Below are 26,727 nucleotides of genomic sequence, written 5' to 3'. Positions count from 1 at the left end.
CCCCTTCCCCGGATGAGTCCGAGCTTCCTGGCCCTGATGAATTAAACTCCATGCCACTGACGGCATGAGATGGGAGGTGGCAAAAATATCACTGGCAAACTCTGAAGACCATTGGAGAAGAGGAAACATACCAGCGAATGAAAGGGAAGGAAAACAGAGGTTCTGCCAATGATAACTGAGTAAGCATCTGCTAATCTCACGACTGAAATTCTTCAAATGCCATCAGTAACATGGGGTGGGGAGTGGGGAGACAGGGAACAGTGAGGATTACCTGGAACGTGCGTGGATTCACTAGGAATAATTAATACCAGGCAATGCTCATTCCCCTTCGCCATCCTCACAGAAACTGACAATCAAGAGACTGTTACGAAACTTACCAAATGGGAAAGGAGGGGAAAGAGCGATAAATTAGGAGTTGGGGATTAACATACACACACTATAAAAAATAAGTGAACAATAAGGACCTACTACATAGCACAGGGAAGTATATTCATTATCTTGTAATTACCTAAAATGGTAAAGAATTTGAAAAAGAATATATATGTGTAACTGAATCACTTTGCTGTATAGCTGAAACTAACACAACACTGTAAATCAACCATACTTCAATTTTGTTTTTTTAATTTATAACAAAAACAGCCTGGTAGGGTCATAAAATTCAGAAATCTGCAAGATACTCTGACCAGGTTTTTCATAAAATTCCAGTGTAAAAATAAAGAATTATAGGCTAGATATACTGAAAGTAAGTGGGTTGAACAGCTGAGTTTTCCTCTGCTTAATTATATCTATGTCAGTTAGACTGCAGCCTCTAATGTTATGCCACTGGGCTCTATCCAAAGTCCCATCCTGTTCATCTTTCTTATCAATAACTTGGATGCCAATGCTGCTGGCATTCCAGTCAAATCTGGGGATGAACTGAAGCTTGGAAGGGTAACAACGATTCTGAAACATTTTAAGCAAAACGGAAAAAAAATTCCAATATATTTGAAATTACAATTCGTTGACTCTGACAAAATTAAATTCTCCAGAGGTAAATGCTTAATATGAAGCTTGGATCTAAAAATAGAAGTAGACAAACTACATTACAGGGAAAAAAAAAAAGAAAGAAACACTGCTCTCTCATATCACCCGGACAGAGATTGCTCATAAATGTCTTATGGGTTCTGAATTAAAAATGAGGACTACAAAATGGCTGCTAAAATTATTACTTTGATCTTATGTTTCATTAGTAAAAGTATATTACTTACAATCAGAAAAACATATAGTCCAGTTATACTCTTAGTTGTACCAGAACGAGAGACATTATAGTACTCAGTTCAGTGTAAGAATGCCAGGATTCATTCAGCATCTACACTCAGGATGGAGATGGAATTGTAGCCCAGCCCTGACCCAGACCACTTTCTGCCATGAAGAAATGTTCTATTCGAACTTCCCTGGTGGCTCATATGGGAAAGAATCTGCCTGGAATACAGGAGACCCGGGTTCAATCCGTGGACCAGAAAGACCCCCTGGAGAAGGGAATGACTACCCACTCCAGTATTCTTGCCTGGAGAATCCCATGCACAGAGAAGCCTGGTGGGCTTCAGTCCATAGGGTCACAAAGAATCAGACATGACTGAGCAACTAACACTTTGACTTTCTCCAGTTCGGTCATATGTGGCTTACTGAGCTCTTGATATGTGGCTCATATAGCTTGAGGAACTGAATTTTTTTTTAGTTTTACTTAATTCTAATTAATTCAAATTTATGTAGGCACTTATGGCCCCTGGCTACCGTATTAGGCTGCAGAACTTTAAACAGAGCCATATGCCAAATGGTAGAACTGACTGGGAGGTTAGCAACCCTGAAAAAAATACTCAGGGGGCCAAAATGACAACTGTGTTTAATCTCTGAAGTGCAGTCTCATGGAAAAAGGATTAGAAATATTCTTTGGAGTCCACTGGACAAAACTGGGACACAGAGAAATCAGAGTAAGATAAAATTCATGGCTGTATAGAAATAAGTGTTTAATAATGATGACAACATCAGAACCTGTGGCCACTGAACTCACCTCCAGTGCCTAGCACCCTGCCTGGCACCAAGGAAGCGCTCAGGAAATACTTCATTTAAGTAAACCAATCAATCAATCAAAATAGAAAGCAATCCAAATGGAATTCAGATGCCTCAAAAGACAATTAATTCCCGCATTCAGGAGGAGTCCCACAGGAGCTGGCTGACCACCTCCAGGGACACCGTGCAAGAGCCAGACATCCACCAAAAGGCAGCTGGACCATATGAGGTCCATCCAGATCTGCTACGAGCCTCACGTCTACCATCAGATGGCACTGCGTTAAGTCCTGACACTTGCTATTTGTGGGACTAATCAGATACCTATACCTGTATAACAGATTTCCACATGTGAGTTTTCTTAGTGACTTCAAACAGCACATACTTTTTATCTCATAGTTTCTTCAAGCCATGAGTCTGGGCACAGGTTCAGATCAGATCAGATTAGATCAGTCGCTCAGTCGTGTCTGACTCTCTGCGACCCCATGAATCGCAGCACGCCAGGCCTCCCTGTCCATCACCAACTCCCGGAGTTCACTCAGACTCACGTCCATCGAGTCAGTGATGCCATCCAGCCATCTCATCCTCTGTCGTCCCCTTCTCCTCTTGCCCCCAATCCCTCCCAGCAGCAGAGTCTTTTCCAATGAGTCAACTCTTCGCATGAGGTGGCCAAAGTACTGGAGTTTCAGCTTTAGCATCATTCCTTCCAAAGAAACCCCAGGGCTGATCTCCTTCAGAATGGACTGGTTGGATCTCCTTGCAGTCCAAGGGACTCTCAAGAGTCTTCTCCAACACCACAGTTCAAAAGCATCAATTCTTTGGTGCTCAGCCTTCTTCACAGTCCAACTCTCACATCCATGCATGACCACAGGAAAAACCATAGCCTTGACTAGACGGACCTTTGTTGGCAAAGTAATGTCTCTGCTTTTGAATATGCTATCTAGGTTGGTCCTAACTTTCCTTCCAAGGAGTAAGCATCTTTTAATTTCATGGCTGCAGCCACCATCTGCAGTGATTTTGGAGCCCAGAAAAATAAAGTCTGACACTGTTTCCACTGTTTCCCCATCTATTTCCCATGAAGTGATGGGCACAGGTTAGCTGGGTGCTTTGCTTAGAGTCTCATGAAGCTTAATTAAAATGTCAACCAGGGCTGGGTTCTCCTCTGGAGGTTCAACTGGGGAAGAACCTTCTTCCCACTCGCATGACTGTTGGCAGCATTCATTCCTCCGTCCTTGTGGTTACAGGACTGACAGCCTCGGGACTGTCTGCCGGTTCTCAGGCTGAGCGCCTTCAGCTCCTTAAGGTCACGTGTATTTCTCTGCCACGCTGCCTCCCAACATTCCATTTATATATCCAAGGCATCAAAGAGAGTGTGTAGAGTAAGCCTGCTAGCAAACAGTTTACATAATGTAACATAGTCACAATGGGTGACACTCCATCACTTCTGCTGGATTCCACTGGTTAGAATCAAGTCCTGCCCAGTCTCAAGAGGAGGCCACTATAGAACGGTGTGAACACTAGGAGGTGGTGATCCTGTGGGACAACCCTAATGTCTGTGACAGTGACCTTGGCAGGTCACTCAGCACACACCAGCTTGTCCTCTATAAAAATGAGGCCCTAAAAGCACAATGCAGTCCTTACAGACACATGTAATACACAAACTCGCTTTAGAATGTAACCAAGGTCAGATTTGCCTCCATGATACTGTTTAAACCTCACAACAACAAATCTAGCAGGATAGATTTAGGTTAAAGAGGCTTAAGATTAAAAGAGAAGCAAGGCAACCCTTTAAGCCAGAGAAATACTTAAGACTTCTCAACCCATCACCCATCTATAGAACTTTGGTAGTTCTAAGCAGAATTCACTCAACATTCATTTATTCAATAAATGTGAATGCCCAGACTTCCCCATGGAGATATTCCTCTTGACACAAAAATATCTTAAGGGATTTTTCAGAGAGCAATTCTATGATTTTTACTTTACACATTTAATTAAGCACCAAATCCCATGTGCAATCAGATTTCATTGTCCAAACCTCATAGGTTTGTCCTAATAAAATGTCATTAAAAGGGTAACTTAATGCTTGGTACTTAATTGTTTGGTGAACATCCTCTTACCTCCCATTAAATTACTAAGCATGCAAAAAAGATTCGATGATAGATTTGGCCTGAAATATTGGCTCAGTTTAATCTCACATTCCCAAAAAGAGGGTCAAACTCCGTATCTCTCTCTCCTACACAATTTACAATTCAATAACGGTAACCTCAAAACCCAGTAAGGGCACTGTTCACATTCCTAGCAGCTTGCTGCCGAGAGCAAAGAGGCAGATGATGTTCGAGAGATGAGCAATTATGCCAAGCCAATCGATAAAATGAACTGCAAAGATTAATCCTCTACAATCCTTTTTCTTTTTTCCTACAGAAGCCTGCATTTGGACATTTCTTGCTGCTTTCACCCACACCTCTATCATCTTCTCATAAAATAAAGACAAAACATCAACAACTAAGAGCTTGCTGTCCATTAGAACTAAATGTTCCTCTTCTTTGTTTTTTAGAAGAACATTCCCTGCAGATTTTGGACTGAGACAGTAAAAAGGACAGGGGAGGCATCATGTGTGGGACACAGTGCCAGATGAGGTCCCCATGTGAGGTCATGTGTCCCTCACATTCACCCTAGGTGATGGAAATGATCAACTCTGTTTTACAGTGGGAGAAACAAGCTGTGAGAGAGGTCACACAGGTTGTGCAGACACACATACATACACCGAACAGCAACCGGAAGCCAGACGCTCAGAAGAGGATTCCCTAAAATGGAGACGTCTCCAACAGAGGAGAATCCCCCAAACAAATTATCTGCTCCACAAATATTTGAAAGTCTTCTATATGCTGGACACCACCCGGCACTGCATGACTTGGAAATAAACCAGAGGACCAATGAAGAGGCGAGACCCAGAAATACCTGCAATCTTGGTGGGGTAGCAAGATGGGGACAGGGAAGGAAGATGGCTTGATGTATACACAGTACATCTAACAAGCTGAAACAGAAAAATAAAATGCCGCAAACCTTCCTGGAGAGGGTGTCTGTATGTTGGGATGTATGTGTCAGCAGACAGGGCTGCCTTACCCGCACGGAGGGCTCTAGCACCCAGCTCATCAGCCCAAGCGCCGTGAAATCGTTTTAATTCTCTGCACCTCACCTCGGAGGCCTCAGTCCCCTCCTGTAAGCTCCCCTGGATCAATGTTTCATCCGCTACGTTTGGGTGAATCACTGATCCTTCTCCTTCATTCTTTTGGTCCAGGCTCACAGAATATTTCCTGCACCTTTATTCCATTATCCCATTCTATTCTTTTCCCCATCGTCTGTTTTCCACTTCTTGAGACATTAAAGGGAAACCCTCTCCTTAAGGGTTACACAAGCCAATTTCTTTCTCTTCACCTGCCAGGGCCCCTTTAATCATGAAACATCAGGAAAGACCTACAAACCCAAACCACCCCCCCGCTTCTACTTTTACCAGTCCCGTGGAATCAAATCTGGGTCTTTTATTTGCCTGTAGAATAGTACATCAAAAGAAGTGGGGCAGGGGGCCTGTGATTAAAAGACTGTAGCAGCTCAAGGACACAACCAAAATGTTACATGCCTGGCTTAAGGACTGGCCACTAATTAAATGCAAAACAGCAGCACCAGTGCAAAATGGGACATCCAACACTACACTGGGTTTTTCTTTTTTTCTGCCCAGTGAACACCCCTAGTTTCCCCCACCCTCTTCCCACTGCATTTTCAAAGTGTCTGGGACCAGATGAGCGAGCAAGCAGGAAGCCGTTAATCAACCTTCCTCATCTGTGTGTGTGCCGCTGCATTCAGAGAGAATTAATAACTGGCTGAGCTGAAAACAGGAGGACCAAGGTGCTGCTGGCTCCCATTCAAGTGCTCTGGGATTCCTGGCTGTCCCTTTAAGACCCAAGAGCTCAAACTCACCTGTTTTTCTGTTAAAACCCTGAAAATCAGAAAGCCCTACGGAAACCCTCTCTGGGCTTCAGAAAACCACTAGAGATTAACAAAATTGAAAGAAAACAGTACTCAGGTATTTTCCTCTGTGAGGATGTTAAAATGGATGTTAAACCACTTGTGGAGCTCACTTTGCAGGTTCAAGGTATTTATCCAGGTTCTTAATGCAGGCTGGCTGGCTGCTGGCAAAGGTGTGACTGAAGGCAGTGGGGGAGGGAACCATGCCCCCCAAATATCTCCCCAGCCAGGCTATCCTACTACAGATCAACTCTTGGAGTTATTAAGGAATTGTCTGTCCTAGAGGAATTAATATGGGGAGGCTTTCAGCTGCCCAGTTATTCATTGAAACAGCCCTAATGACACATATGTTGAATAACAACAACCAAAATAAATAGCAATAAAAACAATAGCTGATTCTATCTAATGAAAACTTCCCGTGTGTCAAACACTGTGCTATGAGCTGTATACACATTTCCCACACACTGCTCAGGTGATATTTTCTCCATTTTATGGACAAGGACACCTGAAAGGGTTGCACAAATAGTTATAACTGAAGCCAAGGTTTAAATCCAGGCAAGTGACACCAGAATTCAGTTTTCTGTTCTGCCCCTGTCGCAGGTGGTGGCTAGGTGGGTTTGCAAAACAAAGCTGGCCAACCAGGAAGAGAGCCAGGGGCCTGCAGTACACAGCATGGCCAGTGGGGGCAGCAAAGAGCCCAGAAAGAGAAGGAGAGAGGTGCTGGAAGAGACAGGGAAGAACGGACCAAAATGAAGCTTGTTTTACTTAGCAGAATAATTACAGGCAGAGCCCTTGGAGCCACACCTGGGTTCAAATTCCAGCTCAAATCATGAGCTGCTGGAGATCAGCTTGCAATGCTGTTCCTCACTTACCCTGTCTCTGGCACAGGGTCCTACACACGGTAGTTCCTACATTTGGGGGAAAAAAATCAGTGTAATTAATCTGATCAATGCTTGAAAGACTTTCTCAATGAGAGACAGACTGAGATGGGAAGACCAAGAGAGACAGAAATAAATTCAAGCTCTCTAAGCTACTAGCTGGTGACCCTGGCCAAATGTTCATCACTCTGTTCCTTAGCTTCCTATAAAACACAGACAACAACCCTACTCATCCCAGCAAGAAGAGCTGATAAATCCAATGGATTCAGAATAGCATTTCACACAGCATAAGTGCTATTTAAGCATTGTGTGTGCTCAGTCACTAAGTCATGTCCAACTCTTTGTGACCCCACGGACTACCAGGCCCTCGTGAGTTGCCATTTCCTTCTCCAGGGGATCTTTTGAACCCAGGAATTGAACCCAAGTCTCTTGCATTGGCAGGTAGATTATTTACCAATACAGCCACCTGTGAAGCCTGAAAAAGAAAGCTCGGCTCATCCAAAATCAGTCAGTCATGGGAATGTGATGTCCGACATGTTGACTAGAGTTAATTATACTGTGTTGCATTTTTGGAAATGCTGAGAGATTCAAACTTCAAAGATCTTATCACAAGAAAGTATCTGTACCTGTGTAGTGAGGGATGCATGGACGGTAAGGAGAATTGTGGGGATCAGTTTACAACATATACAAATACCCATTCATTATGTTGTACAACTAAATCTAATGCAATATTATATATTAACTCTACTTAAAAACTTGGTACAGATTAGTTAAAGAAAATTTCTGTTAATTTAAGTGTTAACTGTGTTTTACTTTTATAACAATTCTGCCAGGAAATAGCCCTGGTTCAAACAACCAGTCTGAAAAACACGAGTATATGCAACAGAAAGAAGTGTGTATGTCAACCAATAACATGGTGAGAGTTCACAGCAGCCTAACGCACAGACTAGAAGAAGCCTGTATGTTCTACATAGAATGGATAAGTAGAGTGATTTGTTCATACAATGAAACACTACACAGCAATAAAGAACTACCATTACATGCAACAGACATGAAGCGCACCAAACAATTCAGATGGGAAGCAACACAGGCTGTACGTTTCCATTCACACAAAGCTATAAAAGAGAGAAAACTAAGCTCTGCTGGCAGAGGTGGAGTAGAGGTCACCTAAGACGGGCTGGGTATGAGTAGAAAGCGATACCAGGGACCCATCTGGGAGCTGGAATTTTGCAGTCTTTCTGAATAGTGGTTTTGTGAGGGTGTATGTAATATGGTCAGGCCATTCAAGATGGCTGTTGTCTTGCTCTCTGTACATTCCCTGCTCAACCAGGCCTTGTTTCATTCACATGACAATCCAACCCTCTGAATTATAGGGCTTAATCAGTAACTGCCTGCATGCTTGTCCCTGCCCCAGCTGCTGGTTTCCCTGGTAACTAGTGAGTTCCCTCTATAAATGGTAGCCCCCTCCTCTCTTCAGTAGACTGCTGCCATGCCCTGCCTGCCGTCTGCTGTCAATGATGGAGTGTCACTCCAGGACCCTTTGCTAAAGATCCCTTGTCCAATAAGCTACTGATGTCTCTGTCACTGTCTCCGGGCTCTTTCCTCAGGGGCTGGGCAACTACAAGGCTTGCAGGCCTGTGGGGTGCCACCCAGAAGTACATCTGTGCAAATTCACTAAGTTCTAATGGTTCAGCTTTGGGTACTTTATTAGAAGTGATACCTCAATTTTTAAAAATTAAAAAGTACTAAGTCAGTATGGTATGTGACGTGATAGTATGTTCCATTTTAGTAATTAATATTCAAACACGGATGCATTTAGACTGTATTTCATTAATATAATTGTTTAGATGAGAATGGACACGTCTGTTTCAATGAAAATATGGGAAAATATGGTAAAACAAAACAAACCGCTCAAAGGCAGTATGCAAAAGACTGAAATTTGGAAATCACCGAACTATGAACAGCACACACCTTAGCTAAAGAGGAAAGTCAAAAGAACCTTTACTGTAGCCCAGAATGAAAAAAAACAAATCCAGGGACCAAATCCAGCCCACTGCCTGTTTTTTAAAACCCCAAAACTAAGAATGGTTTTTTACATTTTTAAATGGTTGAGTGAAATCTAAAGGATAGTATTTCTTGACATGTGAAAATCATATGGAATTCAAATTTCAATGTTCACCAATAGGATGTTATTGGAACATAGCCTTGCTCACTCATTTACATTATGTCTCTGGCTCTGTTCCCACTGCAACAGCAGAGTTTAAAAGTTGTAACACAGACCACGTGACCCACAAAGCCTAAAATATTTACTATATGGCCATGTACAGAAAAAGTTGGCGGATCCTGGCTCTAGCAGCTAATTTCCATCTTTGCCACTGATGTTGCCCATAAAGTTACCTACTTTCCTAATCTCTCCTCACTCAGACGCTGTCGTCGAACACCCAATATGATAAGATTCTTGGCACCAAATCCTGACTTTATAAAGCCCACAGTGTGTGTCTGAACTCTAAGGTCTGATCCAATGACAACTAAGTCATTGAGTATTATTAGAGGATCCTATTATTATTATCATGCTATTATTATTATAGGATAATAATTATTATCCTATTATTATCATTGAGTATTATTAGAAGATCCTAGCCACAAAAGACAATGCAATCTCGACGTATCAGAAGCTAATATTAGAAGTTAGTTTCTTGTGTAAGTGGCCATTTTTTTTCCAGAATGTTTACTCTGCCCTCAGGTTAGTTCTTGCTTAAAAAACAACCAATTCTAGAGTCCTTTTTTGTTTTCAAGCCACTAGTGTATCTTCAAAGTATAAACATTTAAGGGTGTTGTTGGAAAAGCACCAATAGAAAATAACTAAGGTGCTAATTGGCTGATAAGAAAGAGCAACTGTGAAAGGGTGATGGAACATGAATTTTCCCACCTCTGAACTTTCAAAAGGCCTATTTCTTCCACATTGATCTCCACTGCAGCTCAATCTCCCTTACTACACAGAAAGCTCACTGAATATGAAATCCATATTAAAATCAAGAATCACATTTACCACCTTATGCAAAATAAGCATGTGAGAAATACATGGAGAAAGGAAGAAACTTATAAAGTCCTATCCTCACTCAATAAATATTGAATTGATCAAGATACACTGAATGTATCTGCTCATCTCCTTAGATTTTAAGTGACTATCTCTCCATGTGTGAAAGCAGGAACTATTTTATGACAAACAAGTTAAAAATCTACCAGGGTGAATTTGTCCTTTTGGAAACAGGGTAAATATCTTGTGATTGTGAAAAATTCTTTCTTGTGGAATGCTATTTATGAAAAAGCATGAGGTTTCTACTGCCTCTGTCTAATGTTAATCATTTATGAAATACTGTGGCTCAGCAACTAGACTCGTTTCAGGCAGTAAATACACATTTCCTGTCAAGATGCATCAAAAGGGTAAGGCTTCAATTTATTTGAGAATGAGTTGTAACTAACTTCAATATGGGCAATTTGGAGAAGTCTCTGATGGCCGTTAATAGCCTTGGCTGTTTTCTTCACTTCTTGTCCCCATACCGTAGAGTATCTCTGAGTGACTCTCCCAGAAATGGTTTTCAGGATCAACCTATGTAGTATTCATTCCTTTGATTCAAAATCTGTTGTACAATGTAGCCTTCCCTCCAGTGGGTTTTTGAGAACCAAAGCTAGGTCTACACATAACTTGAAAGGGTGTTCTGGATTTGCTGTTGTTGTTCAGTCGCTAAGTCATGTCGGATTCTTTGTGACCCCGTGGACTGTAGCCCACCAGGCTCCTCTGTCCGTGGGGTTCTCCAGGCAGGAATAGTGGAATGGGTTGCCATTTCCTCCTCCAGGGGATCTCCCTGGATCTGGGAGCGAACCTGCATCTCCTGCACTGACGGGTGGATTCTTTACCGCAGAGCCACCAGGGAAGCCCATATATCTGGACTGTAAACTCTTCTACCACATTATGAACTCATTCAGGGACATTGTAACCTTACTTGTCACTGCATTACACTTGTATCATTTCATCTCACTGCATGTGACAATGACATAAAAAAATACAGGCTTGCTCCTTTACAAAAATTTAGTCAAACGGTAGGCAGGCCAGGGCAGGTAGCTCAGTTCCACATAGCAGGGTCTCAGGCTACTTCCATTTTTCTCTTCAGCCATCTGCCTTTCATTCTCAAGGTCACCTCACAGTCCAAGATGGCTGCTGCAGTATCAACCATTACTTCACCTTCTAGGATTTAAGATATCCAAGAAGGGTTCCCATCTTGATTTTAGGAAGACACCCCAGAAACACCACCCAGTGTTTCTACATTCATTTCATACCATGAGAGAGGTTGTTAAAATCTGATCTTGATTCCACACAGCAGGTGCCTGGCTAGAAATCAGGGTTCCATTATGAAGGGAGGTGGAAAGATATAGGCAAGTAGCATCTCTTCCGTAAGCCTGTATTGTATATGTACACTTTGTATGGATGACCATCAAGGATTAAATAAATGAAAGAAATGACGATTGTCCAACATGCTGTCTTTTGTCACTTCAGGGAACCTCTCTGCATTTCAGCACCCTAGAAGGCAACATTCACTGTTATTTGTATTTCCTCTCAGTTTGACATTTCTTCTCAAACTGGTCAGTATCACATACTTCCTTATCCTGTTAACATAATAAAAGATTTCAGGCATAAATAGTACCTCAATTGCACTTATCATGAGACCAAAGTATTTTACGGTTTAAACTTTTAGGTTTTTGCCTCTGGTGATATTTATAGATAAAACCATATGTGTATATATCTCATTGAACCCAAGAGTAGAATTAAGTCCTCTATTGCTGACACACCCCTGTGTATCAATGTGGAAAAGACTTAAGAGTTCAGAGAAACGATGGCATTTACGTAACATGGAATGAGATGGCAGAAACCTAAACTCTGAATTCAATACCTCTGAGTTTTCACTCCAATGCCCAGCCTTATGGAAGATCACTACAATTTGGCAGAAGGAACGTGGCCTCTGGCAGAACTTCAGGAATAACGACAATGCGTCTTGACACTCTGAGCTGCAGCTTTTCAAGGATTTCCACATCATAACAACTGGAAACTCCCACCACTGCTTTATACAGGGCAGATCACTGTTGGGTCAAGTACGTAAAAAACATAAGTACTCAAGGGAACATGTGAGACTTAAAGGATGAGAAGGAGCCAATCAGGAAAGAAGAGGAAAACTAACAGAGGATGCACATTCCAAGGCAAGTACAGAGCCACTGAAGAAGTGATAAGTTTAGTGCGTTCTAGGGGAAAGATGGATGGCCAGTGTCATCACCAGAAAGCAAGCAAGGGGGCGAGGGCTCAGATGAGATCAGACAGAAAATCAAGACATTGGCAATCACCATGTTTCTCCACTACCTCTAATACAACTTTGGCTTTTCCTGCAAACAAACGCATGTTCAACGTGGGAATCTTACTAATCTGTCTCCATCACCCTCGCTCAATCTACTTCAAAAACTCTTCTAAGAGAAGGAAAAGAAGGTATTGTTTTGATGGCAAAGTATGTCTAATTTTAAAATACATAAAAATTCCAGAAGTATAAAACATCATTTCCTTAAAACAAGGTGTATTTTTAAAAAATAAGATGTACATACAAATACACAGTCCTATCTCTCATATTGAGAGTAAGCCTTTAAAATAACCTTCTGCAAGAAAAGAGTTCCCAGCCCCTGTTACAGTATTTACATCTAGTAGGCCCTCAATTTCACTGGTTCCTTTAGCTGTGACATGCAAGGATCACTGCTTCAACCAGTTAGAGGAAAAGGAAAAAAAAATTTTTTTATATCTTGACATCCATCAACTGACATTTTCAAGGGCAAGAGAGCGGCAGCGCCCAAGGAGCTGTCCGAGGTGCTTAAGGTTAATGGCCGTATTTACATAGCCATCAATTCACTTTACAAAGAACTGCCCCAGTAGAACTGCACAGCTCCCACCAGGCAGCCCAACCATGTAGAGCAGACAACAGTCTCTCAACGAGGGGGAAAAGTGCCCAATAAATCTTAACAGCAGCATCTTGCTTTCATTAGATTATTTATCTCTTTATTTTCAGTTAACACATCTTAAGCCTCTTATTGAACAAAACAGACTACATTTCCACCTCTGCATGAGTCACTTTCTAAAACATTCTGGCACTGAAAAGTAAAACAGTAAATGTACTCCCTGGATGGTGAGTACCTCCCACTTATAACTGTCTAAAATGTGAGTCTCTAAACAGGTGTGGCTATTTCAATTTAAAGTTAAATTAATTAAAATGAAGTAAAATTTAAAATTCAGATCCTTGGTCACAATAGCTACATTTCAAGTGCTCAGTGGTCACTTAGTGGCTACGAGAGCTGACAGCATGGATTTTAGAACACTCTTCCTCATCACAGAAAGTTCTATTGGAAATTAAAAGACTGTGCATCTAGAAAGCCCAGGGCCTGACTCCTGGAGTTTGTACATCTTGATTCCAAGAGAACACAATAATGAATGGGGCGTTCTGCATCCCCACATTTTCCAGATGCATTCTTAAGCAACTTGATGCTCTAAAACATATCCTCTGATCCAGCAATTCCACTTCCACTCCAGAAAAACACATACACATGGCTACAGAGAGATGTGTAATTATGAGAGGGCTTTCAACAGTGAACACTGGGTCTCAGTGTCAGGTACAAATTTGCTCAACAATATTCTCATAATACTCACTGTAATAGAAAAAAATGGGGAAATATGAATGCCTGTCTGTACGAGAATGGCTAATTAAAATGTAGTAGATTCATAAGTGAACATTAATGGCAGTTAAATAAGTGGACAAGTGGCTTCCCTGGTAGTCCAGTGACTAAGAATCTACCTTGCAATGCCAAGGAATGCCAACTGGATCCCTGTTCCAGGAAGATCCCACATACCATGGGGCAGCTAAGCCCATGAGCCACAACTACTGAGCCCCTAGAGCCTGTGCTCCACAAGAGAAGCCACTGCAACGAGAAGCCTGTGCGCTGCAACTCTCCAGTGGCTCGCTGCAGCTAGAGCACATGAATGAAGACCTAGAACACCAAAAATAAAAGTTTAAGAAGCAAATTAAGAAATGGACAAGTGCTATTAATGTATCAACATAGGTAGACCTGGAAGACAACACAAATTATATGTTACTATTTAAGCAAAATAAAAAATAAAACATCACACACATATATTTTTTAAAACATACACAATGTAAATAACATAAATATAGCAAATTACTATATTTTGACGTTTCTGCATTTTAAACTTTAAATTAAATGCCAGATAGGCCTCCTACTTCTGTTGATCAGTGAGCATTGACAAATCAACTTAAAATGGTTACAGAGAGTCTTCTGAGACGTGATCAATACATTCTTTCTCTTCACATTTGGATAAAGCATACTAAATATTATAAATATGTGCAGAAAAATATAAGCCAAACTCTATAAAATTTGGGGAGTGAATAACAGAAGTGGGTAGAGAGATAATTAAACATGATCTGCACCTTTCATCCATATTGGGAAAGAAGTACGTCAAGGCTGTATATTGTCAAGGCTGTATATTATACTGCTTATTTAACTTATATGCAGAGTACATCATGCGAAATGCCAGGCTTGTGAAGCACAAGCTGGAATCAAGATTGCTGGGAGAAATATCAATAACCTCAGAAACGCAGATGACACCACCCTTATGGCAGAAAGCAAAAAAGAACTAAAAAGCCTCTTGATCAAAGTGAAAGAGCAAAGTGAAAAAGCTGGCTCAACATTAAAAAAACTAAGATCATGGCATCTGGTCCCATCACTCCATGGCAAATAGACAGAGAAACAATGAAAACAGTGACAGACTTTATTTTCTTGGGCTTCAAAATCACTGCAGATGGTGACTGAAGCCATGAAATTAAAAGACATTTGCTCCTTGAAAGAAATGCTATAACCAACCTAGACAGCATATTAGAAAGCAGAGACATTACTTTGCCAACAAAGGTCGGGCTAGTCAAAACTATGGTTTTTCCAGTAGTCATGTATGGATGTGAGAGTTGGACTATAAAGAAAGCTGAGCACCAAAGAATTGATGCTTCTGAACTGTGATGTCAGACAAAACTCTTGAGAGTCCCTTGGACTGCAAGCAGATCCAACCAATCCATCCTAAAGGAAATCAGTCCTGAATGTTCATTAGAAGGACTGATGCTAAAGCTGAAACTGCAATACTTTGGCCACCTGATGTGAAAAACTGACTCATTTGAAAAGACCCTGATACTGGGAAAGACTGAAGGTGGGAGGAGAAGGGGATGACAGAGGATGAGATGGTTGGATGGCATTACCGACTCAATGGACATGAGTTTGAGCAAGCTCTGGGAGTTGGTGATGGACAGGGAAGCCTGGCGTGCTGCAGACCATGAAGTCACAAAGAGTTAGACATGACTGAGCAACTGAACTGAACTGTACCTTTCATGTTATTCTAATTTTGCTTTTACTGTTTTAGAACTCATGAGTTAACCAGCGGGACTCTCACAAGGTCACTACGATCCTGTATTACAACTGATGTCACCCTTGTCCATGAGACTCAACGCTAGCAGTTGTAATAACACTGACAGCCATTCTCAGCCAGCAGAGAATACAGTCTACATGCACCAGGCTCTACAGTAAACCAAATGCCATGTTTCTTTCCTAAGTGGATATTTGTTCTTAAAAAAAAAAAAAAAAAATCAGGTAATTTTGTTGTTTGGATGCTTCTGCCATTTAGTCTTCCATGTAAGCTATCTTCTGTCGTGCCCTCAGCTGCCTTTCAACTTGGAAGCCTCATCTTCTAACTGTCTGGAGTTGAGTGCTGGAGGGGACAAAGGGCACAGTGGCAGGCAGCCAGGGAAGGAGAGCCACAGCATCTTGACAGTTGGGCAGAGATGACCAAAGTAAAAACCAGTCAAAGGGACAACAGTGACTGATGGGTCCCAAGAAAACGTTAGTACAAACCTAGTCACATGCAATGTGCCACAGCCTCCAGGAAAGTATCACCGCAAACCAGCTATGCAATTAAAACATAGCTCTGGAGACAAAGGAGATTAAATGCCCTTGATCCAGCCCATCCTCTCTTCTTGGTGGTTACCAGTTCTTCCCTTCCTGCCAACAGCCACATGTTTCTGTAAGTTGAGCTATCTCTGAAAAATAATCATAAAACCCCAATTTAAAAAAAGACTGAAGATTTATTAAAAATCAACCTCCTCTCATTTGTCTTTTATTCAGAAGAGACTTCAGTTTGCAAACTTCACATTTTTTTTTTAACAGTGCAAGACAAAAGTCAAATCCACCAAAAGCTTTTCACTTCAGCAAACACAGGAGATAATTTATTCCTCCAAGTGGTAGGAGAACACAAGAAGCCAGGCATCTGTGCAAAAACTTTCCATATCCCCTCAAGTACCATAACTCCATCTCCATCTCCATGTTCTGGTCCTGACTGAACCTTCAATTATCCCCAGAATGGATGAAATCTTAAATCCACATCAGCTTTTAACATCTGCTGAATCTTAACTATACAGAGACGAAATTCATGTATGTCGCCTGCCGACAGGATTACAATTTAAATTAGACTCAAAAGTATATGGACTTAGAAGCCACATTTTCCCTAGTCAATACAGACATCAGTCCAACGACAGAAAGAGGCAATATGCATGTTACGTGCTCCACACAACAAAATTTCCTCAACATCCATTTAAACAATGGATTCTTGGGAGGGCGGTTCAGGGGTTTAGCATGGGTGGCTGATTCATGTCGATGCATGGCAAAAACCACCACAATATTGTAAAGTAACTATCCTTCAATTAAAGTAAATTAATTTTAAGAAAAGTTCTCAGCCACAGAAAATGGATCTTATGCTCTAAAGGAAACTTACGGACATAATCAACATCGGTTTCTCACCCATAACACCTATCTAACCAACATTGAATTTGTATTTTGGGCCCAGGAATTTAAATTCATCTCCAGAATCATTCTATTTAGAAAAACATCAATGTATTACAAAACATAAAACCTATCACCTAATAACATAGTCCTTTTTCTAAAATTTTTCATTTTAAAAATTTTAAATCAAAAGATGAGCTGTAAAAAGAAGTGTTAAGTCAAGTATGGTCTGAGAGGCTCTATGGGGACTTGTCAGAAGTGAACATTATCAGGCTCCAGCCCAGACTCCCTGAACCAGGAGCCCTGGAGGTAAGACACAGGTATTTTAACAAAATCCTCCAGGTAATTCTATGGCCACCTGATGCAAAGAGCTGACTCACTGGAAAAGACCCTAATGCTGGGAAAGATTGAGGGCAGGAGGAGAAGGGGACGACAGAGGATGAGATGGTTGGATGGCATCACCAACTCAATGGACATGAGTTTGGGTAAACTCCGAGAGTTGGTGATGGACAGGGAGGCCTGGCATGCTGCAGTTCATGGGGTCACAGAGTCGTACCCGACTGAGTGACTGAACTGAACTGAACTATACCAGGTGATTCTTATGCACTGGTCCAAGTAATAATATTAAGAACTGCAATCATACCAGAATGGGGGGCATCACCAAGCAACAGTGATAATATGAAATAGACTTTTTAAAAATCCAAGATTTGCAGAGGACAAAAAATTTAAAAACTATAATCAGCATGAACCCAATATTCATATTCCCTTGTCACTTACTTCTCAGTAAATGAAGGCAGTGCAACTCATATATGGATGTAGTCAACTGCTTGTAAGTTCATGTCTATTTATGCTATGGTTCAGAAATATTTGAACTACACACATCTGATTTAGGATTCCAGAAGGATCCACCCCCACCCCCACCCCCAGATGGAGGCTTATTTCTAGGTCTTTAGAATCAAATTAGAATATCCCTTCAGATACCTATTTGTGCAGACTTTAATTTCAAGTATATTTAAATGTCTTCGCATCTTGCTTTGGCTCATCACATCAAGCCAGGCCGCTTACGCTGTGTGATCACAATAATGAATAAACATGGGGTGCTTATAAAGGTTGCGGGCACCACAAAACTGATCAATTGTTAATTCTCTAAAGTGACTATACGTGCTTTCTTTTGCAGTCACTTCATTAAGCTGTGCTTTTGGTGGGGAAAAAAAAAATGCCCAAGTCCTCTGTCTACTGTCTCTGTAAAGTAAAACTACGGTAATCACTCAGAGCCAGCTTAAAGCTTACCTTGGTCTTGATCATTTCCTTGTACTGTCTCAACCCACTACCACCCCCCACCTCCAGCAAGGAACAAAACTGGCATGGCATTTTAAAAAACATGGGCTGCATGGTTACTAACTGCCAGAGGACTGGAGGCAGCACCATTATTCGCAGCCAAAATAACCACAGTGTGTATTTACTGCCCTCTGGTTATTCTGATCACAGATCAATTTCTCAATGAGCATCTGACCCACATCTCAATCAAACTCCTCCACGTGGCAGGGCGAGGACTTTCACAGCTTCTCTCTGGAATCAGCGTGTTTGTTACTCAGTTCTTAGCTGCCCCCACCCCCCATCCCTGGGCCCTACGCAGGAGTAGTCCAGTCAATCTTTCCTCAATTGGAAGAATGGATACTCTAGTGAGAGCATTGGCTCTACTGTCCTGCCTGGGTTCAAATCATGGCTCTTTCACAAGCTACCTGTGTGGCTTCCTGCCAATGTGCCTTACTTTTCTCATGCACAGGATGGGGACGATGACTATGGCTATCTTGGAGGGCTTGGTGTGTGTGTATGGTGGGGGGTGGGGAGGCGGGTATGGGAATTGAATGAGACAGTGCATCAAAATTCTCAGTGCAGTAAAAGGATACATTCTCTATGGAAAATAGGACAGAAAGTCTTCAAAAAATTTAAAACAGAATTACTATATGACCTAGGCATTCCACTTCCGAGTATTTACCCGAAAGAAATGAAAGCAAAGATTCCAACGGATATGTGTACATAACACTTTTATTCGCAATAACCAAAAGGTGGACACTACCTGAGCGTCCATGGAGGATGAAAGGGTAAACAAAACATGGTGTATACACACAGGAGAATAGTATCCAAACTTAAAAAGTCGGGAAATTCTGACACACACTACAACACGGATGAGCCTTGAAGACATCATGCTAAGTGAACCGAGCCAGTCGCAAAAGGATAAATATTGTAGGACCCTAGAGCAGCTCTATTTGTAAAGATACAAAACAGAATGGTAACTGCCAGGGGCTGGAGGGAGGGGAAATGCAGAGATGTTGTTTACTGAGTAGAGTTTCAGTTTTCCAACATGAACAGAGTTCTGAGGATGGATGGTGGTGATGACTGCTCAACAATGTGAACGGACTTACAAATTTTAAAGCATACAGTTCAATGGTATTAAGTAGGTAAACTTCTATTATTTGTATTTTAACACAATTTTTGTAAATGCTTGGTGCACTAGCCAGCAATATCCTTATTCAACAAATGATAGTCATTGTTGCTACTATCATTTTTTAAAAGGTCAACAAAATATTTCAAACATCCCTTAATGTAAATATGGCAAATACCAGCAGAAACTAGTGAAAGAGACATTTACTATCAAATGTTCAACTCCATGTAAATGTCTCCTTGCACACCCCTTGCACATCACTCTTATCCCTATGTGCCCTTATTGGGGATGTTTAAATATTAACCTGTTAGTTTCCCAAACTTCCTTAGCTGAGCATCAGCCCCTAGGGTTTGAGGTGGTAGGAATTCAGTACACATGGAGAATGAGAGGTACCAGGGGACAGACTCAGTCATCCTCCAGCTTGGTTAATGGAGCTCTACGCTCCTGAGCTGACCCGACAGTCTGCAAAGAGCAGGACAGAACACAAAGAAGATAGGAGTTTTATCCTGGGAGGACTGAGCTCATGGTAACCAATTTTATGGCTCTTTTGATTTGAGTCTGTGGATGTGTCCATGAGAGAGAGAAAAGGAATTAATCCAGGAATACAGATGAAGAAAGCTGTGGGTCTCTGATGTGAAGCCTGGTTGCATAATCAGTTCTGAAAGCAGAGAAAAGGTAACAGATGTTTACATTACAATCTGGCTGCTTCTGGAAGAGCTGCCAAATGATTTAAATAGTAACGAAGACGGCAAGATCACTGGGCCCCAGTGACTTGTTGCCCCCACTGATACATTCAGAGAATTCACCCCAATAATATTTTCTTCAGATGGCCTCAGTTAAACACCTCAATGGATATATATATTTTTTGGCTTTCAAGGTACTTTCAATCTCAAACTAGACATCAGAAAAAAAAAGGTAGAACTCAAGGACTTAATATAACATTAATATGATGAAACTTGCTGCCTTTGGCAAAGAGGAAAGCATTTTAAAATGAATTTTTAAATAGAATAAGATACAGCCATGAAAAAGAATGGCATACATACAAAATCAGCTCTTTTCACTGATTCATCATCCTTCTAAGAATGGCTGCAAAGCACAGATTGTGTGTAAAACAGGCACAGTGCACAGGAGGTCTCCCCTATTGGGGAAATTCTGCCCGACCACATGGCTATCAGCCTCCTTTCCCAGCAGTGGATTCACCAAGGGCCCTCCAGGAGACCTTTGCCAAGTAAACAAACCAGCACATAGTTTATATGAGGGATGACCCCATTTATCTAAAGTGATTTGGTCTAAATGTCTGTATGTGGAGAAAAGCAGAAGGAGGGAATTGGAAATACATTTACTGCAATATGAAAAGGAACTATTTCAATGGCAGAATTGGGTTCCTTTTTCTTTCCATTTTATACCCTTCTACAGTACGTAAATTTTCTACCCCAAACGTGTATTATCTTTATAAATGTATTAGAGAGAAACAGAGAGAGAACTGTACAAAACGGAAGCCTAGAGTGATTAAAAGAATCCTGGGTTTGCATTCAGAGATCTAGGTTCCCTGCCAGAAACAGGGAGCTGGGGACACTGGATAAGCCACTTCAAGACGCTGGGCCCAGAAAATTGTACTTCAGCAGGGTTTCTCAACCTCAGCACTCTTGACATGTCAGGCTAGAGTGTTCTCTGCTGTAGAGGCCATGTTGTGCATTATAGGATGTTGAGCAGTATCCGTAGCCTCTACTTACTAGAGACCCACATAACCCACCCCAGGTGGAACCCCAAAGGTGACTCCAGACATAGCCAAATGTCCCTGAGGGGCAAAGCTGCCCCCCAGCTGAGAACCTCTGCCCTAGATGATTTCAGGTTCTTGCTGGAAACCTTCCTTGATTATCTCAGGAGCTGTGTCTATAGTCTGAGGTTTTAGCTGATGGACAAGGAAGTACCTTTGTTACAACAAGGACATGCCAATATTTTAATGATTCCTTAAAGCACAGGATAATGTGAAATTGCATAAAGGAATAAAACCATAAATTTTCAGAGAAAACTTTAGGATACACAACACAGATGTAAACCTAAGAGAATTCAAGCAGACATAATTAATGGTCGTCAAAAAACTAATCATAAAAGCAATGCTAGTTTTTGACAGTTCCACTTTTAGTTAAGACAACTGAAATGCCGCAGAAATGTTTGACTGGTATCTAGTTTGGAATGAACTTACAGTACTAACAAGGCCAACATAGACTATTTTTTCTGCAATGCATATTTTTATTCTAAAAGAATCCCACTGTTCTCTCTTTATAAGAAATATAAACATATCTTCCTATCTTTCTAAAAGGGATTATGCTACTCTTCTGTACTAACAATACTACGAACAATCTCTTAAAATAAAACTAATTAGCCACATCTTTCCTATCTAAATACACCATATTCCTCTTATTTGGCATTGTATTAACAAGAATCCCCTAATATCTGATGCTACTGTATTTCTGAATGAAAATTATTTATGCTCATGCTAATAACTTGCTACTGTTTGATCCTGACATCTTCTGAATTAAAAAGAATGCCAAAGAAAGAGTCAATGTGGTTTTACATGAATGACCTTTGAAAATCAGTAGTTCATCCATACAGAGAAAGGGATTTATTAACCCTATACCTGGTACACACTAAGTGTTCAACAAAGGTAAGATGCCATTATCAATATTCATGATCATACTTAAAAAAGAGTATTATTCCAAATTATTGGTTTGGCTGCACAGCAACTAGAAAGCACAAAGTATGAAGGAAGAGATTATCACACAATAAATAAATGTCCTGAGTTCTTAGACCTGAAGTGATGCCTCAGCATCGTTTTATCATCCCTGTCTTTCCCTGTGCTCAGGTCCAAATTGAGTCACCTCAGCCACTCCTCCTCCACCATCACCTCTCAGTTAAATGTCTCTTTTACAATTACAATACTAAGCTACCAGGAAGTGACCCAAGCTAACTGCTGCATATAGTTATCAAATCTCTGAGTCGGGTTCAACGAACATAATGTTCTAACTAAGACTCAATAATGGAAGAAGTGGATGTGGTCCTCCTTCCACAGAGAGAGCCAAAATGTGGGTCCTAGCACATTACTAAAGCCATTCCCTGCAGCTTTTCACCAGAAAGCACAGTGGGCTAGGAGTAAGGATTCGGGGGTTCTAAGCCCACAGGGGATCCAAGTCACAACATCTCCTACTTCTGATCTTCTGGAAAAAGGAACTCTGAGATACTTTTCAGATTCAAACTTCTGCTTGCCTTTGACTCTCCCCTTAAACCACACTGCACAGTTAAATTTATGTTAAATACAAAACCCAAGAACCCTCTTAACTGACTTTATGGAGGAAAGTAGATTTAACTTAAATGGCTACTGCAAAACAGAAAGAGTTACTTTTATTTTTTTCAATAGATATTAAAAACATGGGAAGCCAAAGTTAATTTTACGCTGTGAGCAGCGGGTTGCCAGAGTTCACAAAATGAGTTGGCTATTATTGTAAAACCAAACTCCACACACCCATTCAAGCCTATATAAGTAAGGGCTGCCTAGGAAGGATCTGAGCTTTTTCTAATAGTGTTTTCAAAACAAATAATTATGAAGTCATTAAGGTAGCCAAAATTGTTTCACCAACCCCTTCGTAGACATCTTTTTCTATTGCCTGTCCCCCTACCCTCAATCCCGAATCTGTTTGACAAATTAGAATGAAGAACACTATTTGATCTCCCAGTCATTTATGACTGACTTTGAGATTTATAGGTACACTGGTAACCCTAGCAGATTCATACCCAACACCTGATGAAAAGTACACATGTATGCAAACAAGTGAGTCCATCACCTAGATGTTCCACCTATTTCAAAGAAAAAAAAAAATCAAAAGGTTAGTCCATTTACTATGATGTCTCTCCATCAGTAAAGAAACAGAGCCAAATGCAGGGTGAAAATTTTCCAAAGAAGAAAGCAAAAGGGGGAAAATGTACTTATGCAAATTCTAAAGAGATCTATAAAACTGCAATCTGAGAATTTTATTATTAAGCTAAGCTTCTTAGTGTAGAAATCCCCAAAACTCTCCAACTGGGCAGCTAATTGAGAGTTAGGAAGAACCAAAGGACTTCCCTCTTTCTCTGATTCATCACAGGCAATATAGAAACCCTTGCTGAATATGATAATGTGACTTTTGTCAATGCATGTTCAAATCAGATAGAGGATTGGCTGGTGATGATGTCATACCCAAGGGTTAATCTCCATTGACTGCAGTTTTAATACCATATACACCAACACACCATTTACATAACAGTATTATATTAAGTGTACCAACAAATGAACTGTGCAGATAATAAAAGCAGCTATTAGAGAAAGGCTATGTGCCACTGAAAAGTAGGTAAGGGGACAAAGAATCTGTGTCTGTGTGTGACTAAATGGAACTAGGTCATCAAACAAAACACATCTCTAAAAGGAGTCAAAAAATGAATATTGAAATTTAAGTGACTCAGAAAATTCTAGAACCAGATATATGGAAAAGTTCCCTCAAATGAAAAACTATTCAGTAATCAAGTTGAGATATTTGTGTGCAAGTTTGTGGGAGAAGAAAAAACAAATTAGCCATTCAAAAATAAGTGAACTGGCAGCCACTGCTTATCTGGTAAGAGCAATTTTCTTATCTTTTAACAGGGAAAACTGGCCACGTCAAATCATGACTTACAACCTTATAATACATTTCAAAGTGTCAAAGGGGAGTTAAGATGGTACAGAAGGAAGAGAACAAAGTCATCCAAAGCTGAAAAATGAAAAGAACTGAGGAATAAAATCTTGAAATCCATTTTTTTGGACATGAGAATATTGATCAAGAAATGCCTACACAGATAAAGAAAGCTTTTTGCACAAATGAGCAATGTCCACTCACACGGTCAGTTTGGGAGAACATAAGTCATCATTAGTCGTAATGATTCTGAAAACTGCTCTCACACCGCCTTATTAAGATCTGTATTTCCAATCCAAAGGCAGTGCTGGGCTTACACACTGATTCACAACCTCAAACAGCAGAAATGCTCCTCATTGTAAAACCCACAGTGAGCTGTTGAATTCTGCAAGTCACACATCTGTCCTCAAATGACTGAGTGCAAAACACAGATTATATCTATGAGGAAATGGATGTTCTTAAATTATTTTAGCCTTTTTCTGTTTGCTTTGAAACCCGGGTCCTGCCTGAACAGGACTCAGACACACAAACTCATTGTCCCTCAGCAAGTGGCCTGGAAGGAGGGCAAGTCTGACCAGGAAACTGAACCATCATTGGAGACCAATTTGGGCATATGGGTCTGCAGGTATGGGCTTCAGGTTGTTGAATCCCCAGACCACGGATATTACAGAATCAGACCACGGCTTTGAACGTCTCTGTTCCCACGCTCCAGGGTCACTTGTCACATCACATCAAGCTTGCCCGTCTCGGAGGGACAGCGGTTGAAAGTTAAAGAGGAACCGAGTACACGGATACAGACACTTCCTCAAGGGGGTCCTAAAATCCTGTGTGGGGGATGGGCACAGGGGTAGGTTTCAGCGAGTAACCATGAACTCGTGTATGCACATCTGGCTGAGGAGTTGCTTCATAGCTTAGCTAAGGTTCTCACGGGAGTCTGTGGAGCTCTCAAACGTTAAGTGACGCTGATTCAAGAGAAAAACACACCAGTAGCACCGTGTCTGGCCTGGGTTGTCTCCCTAGGTGCGGGTTATCAGGCTTTCCACATCGTCCCAGAGGAAGAGAACATGGCTTAAGGCTAAAGATGCCCTCCCTTCCAGGGGCTGACAGACAGAGCAAAGGAAGCAACAGCGGACGAAACCGAAAAAGACGGGAAGAAATCTAAGCACGCCGGCTTGGTGGACAAATGCTAGATGCCTAATGTGGGAAGGGACGGTACTTCTAGACCCGCTCCACTTCTCCCCTTGCGTGGGAAGCTTCGCGCTCACAGCTGCAAGTTGCATCCCGGATCACGCAACGTCCTCCCAGCAAGAGCCGGGCAAGCAGGAAATCAGCTGTAGGCTAACCAGCTCTCTCCTTCAGGCTCCTATAAAGATACCGGCTCACACTTTTTCAAAACAAGGACTCGCGACCAGTTCGCCCTCTGCCTCTACATATCAATCCATCAAGTGACCTCTCAGACATTCACGGAGCACCCTCGGGATCTCTGAGTGACAGACACAAACCCTGAAGTTGGAAGCGTGCCACACACACCCCGCTTCTTAGCGAGGTTTCCAACTTCGGGGTGCACGGCAGTCTCCACCACAGGAGGTCACTCCCGCAGTCCAGAGCGCAAGGATGAGCGGGAGGAGGCAAGTCGGTATCGGCCCAAGAGGCAGATGCTGCCCAGGAGACAGATCGTGAGCAAAGGGTCCCAAGTCACCCCAATCCCATCTTCCCACCTCCTCCTTGCCCTTTCAACCTTCCTCACTCAGCTAAAGCCGGCAGCCAAGTCTGAAACTGCGCGTGCAGAGCGACACACCGATTTCCCTCCGCACCCGAGCCAGAGGACGCTCACCGTGCCGCCTCCCCGCAGACATCCCCACAGAGGTCCATCACCTCAGCAGGCTCGCTCTGAAAGGAAACTCCTAAGTCTCTCTGAAGACAAGTCCGAAACTGCATCTGGAGAACAAACGTCTGCGGAAGCAGCAGCTGCGACTCCACTCCTGGGGTCTGGCAACAGCCTCGGTGCGCCCCGTCCAGGGCGGCGCGCAGCCAGCAGTGCAGCAGAGCCAGGCTAGCAAGCCCACGGGGAGGGCAGGGCCACCGCGGGTCACGGTGATTGGTCAGGCTGGTTGGCTGCCCCCGCCCCCGCCCCGCCTGGTGGTCCACGTGGGTCTGCCCTCTACCCGGCCTGCAGCCTCGCTCTGTTCCGGTGCTCCCAGAATCGGACTCCGCGCGCCTCTCCCTAGCGCCTCGCTGTGGCCATCACTCAGCAGGTGCTAGGGAAAGCTCTTCCTTCTGAAGAGCTGAGCGCCTCGTGGAGCCCTGCATCAGAGAGGAATTTAGGGCTCAGCTCCCAGCTGAAACAATCCCCTCACATGGTTTCTCCATCGGAGGACCCAAGGCAGCTTGCAAACAGTTTTCCTTAACTGCCCTGAGCATAGCACATGCCTAATTAATCCACCTTCTTTTGTAACTTGCTTGCAAGGAAAAGGAGGGAAATCTGCACAGTGATCACCTGAACACTTTAAAAATCATGAAAGTACCGCTAAGGCTTCTTTGCCTGGAACCCCACACCAAATCCTCTTCCTTCTCCCATCCCCAAGTAACAGTCATAATCCATGACTTAATACTTACATAGTATTCATTTTACAGAGAATACCTCATCTGATCTTTATTTTATACACCAGAAAACAGAGACATTACATAACTTACTGAAGATCACACAGTT

General features: G+C 42.0%; 1 protein-coding gene across 1 annotated transcript in view; it reads right to left on the bottom strand.

Moving 5' to 3' along the window:
* The window catches only part of TAFA4 (TAFA chemokine like family member 4), a 175,179-nt gene extending 149,120 nt beyond the window's left edge, over positions 1–26,059 (bottom strand). The window contains exon 1 of the mRNA XM_061396436.1: positions 25,852–26,059. The gene's annotated coding sequence lies outside the window, so the exon portion shown is untranslated. The remainder of the gene's footprint in view (positions 1–25,851) is intronic.
* Between the last annotated feature and the right edge of the window lie 668 nt (positions 26,060–26,727).

This window comes from Bos javanicus, chromosome 22, assembly GCF_032452875.1.
Source record: "Bos javanicus breed banteng chromosome 22, ARS-OSU_banteng_1.0, whole genome shotgun sequence".
NCBI classification, from domain to species: Eukaryota; Metazoa; Chordata; class Mammalia; order Artiodactyla; family Bovidae; genus Bos; species Bos javanicus.
Note: the sequence above shows the minus strand (reverse complement) of the source record. Positions and strands in the feature narration are given on the sequence as shown.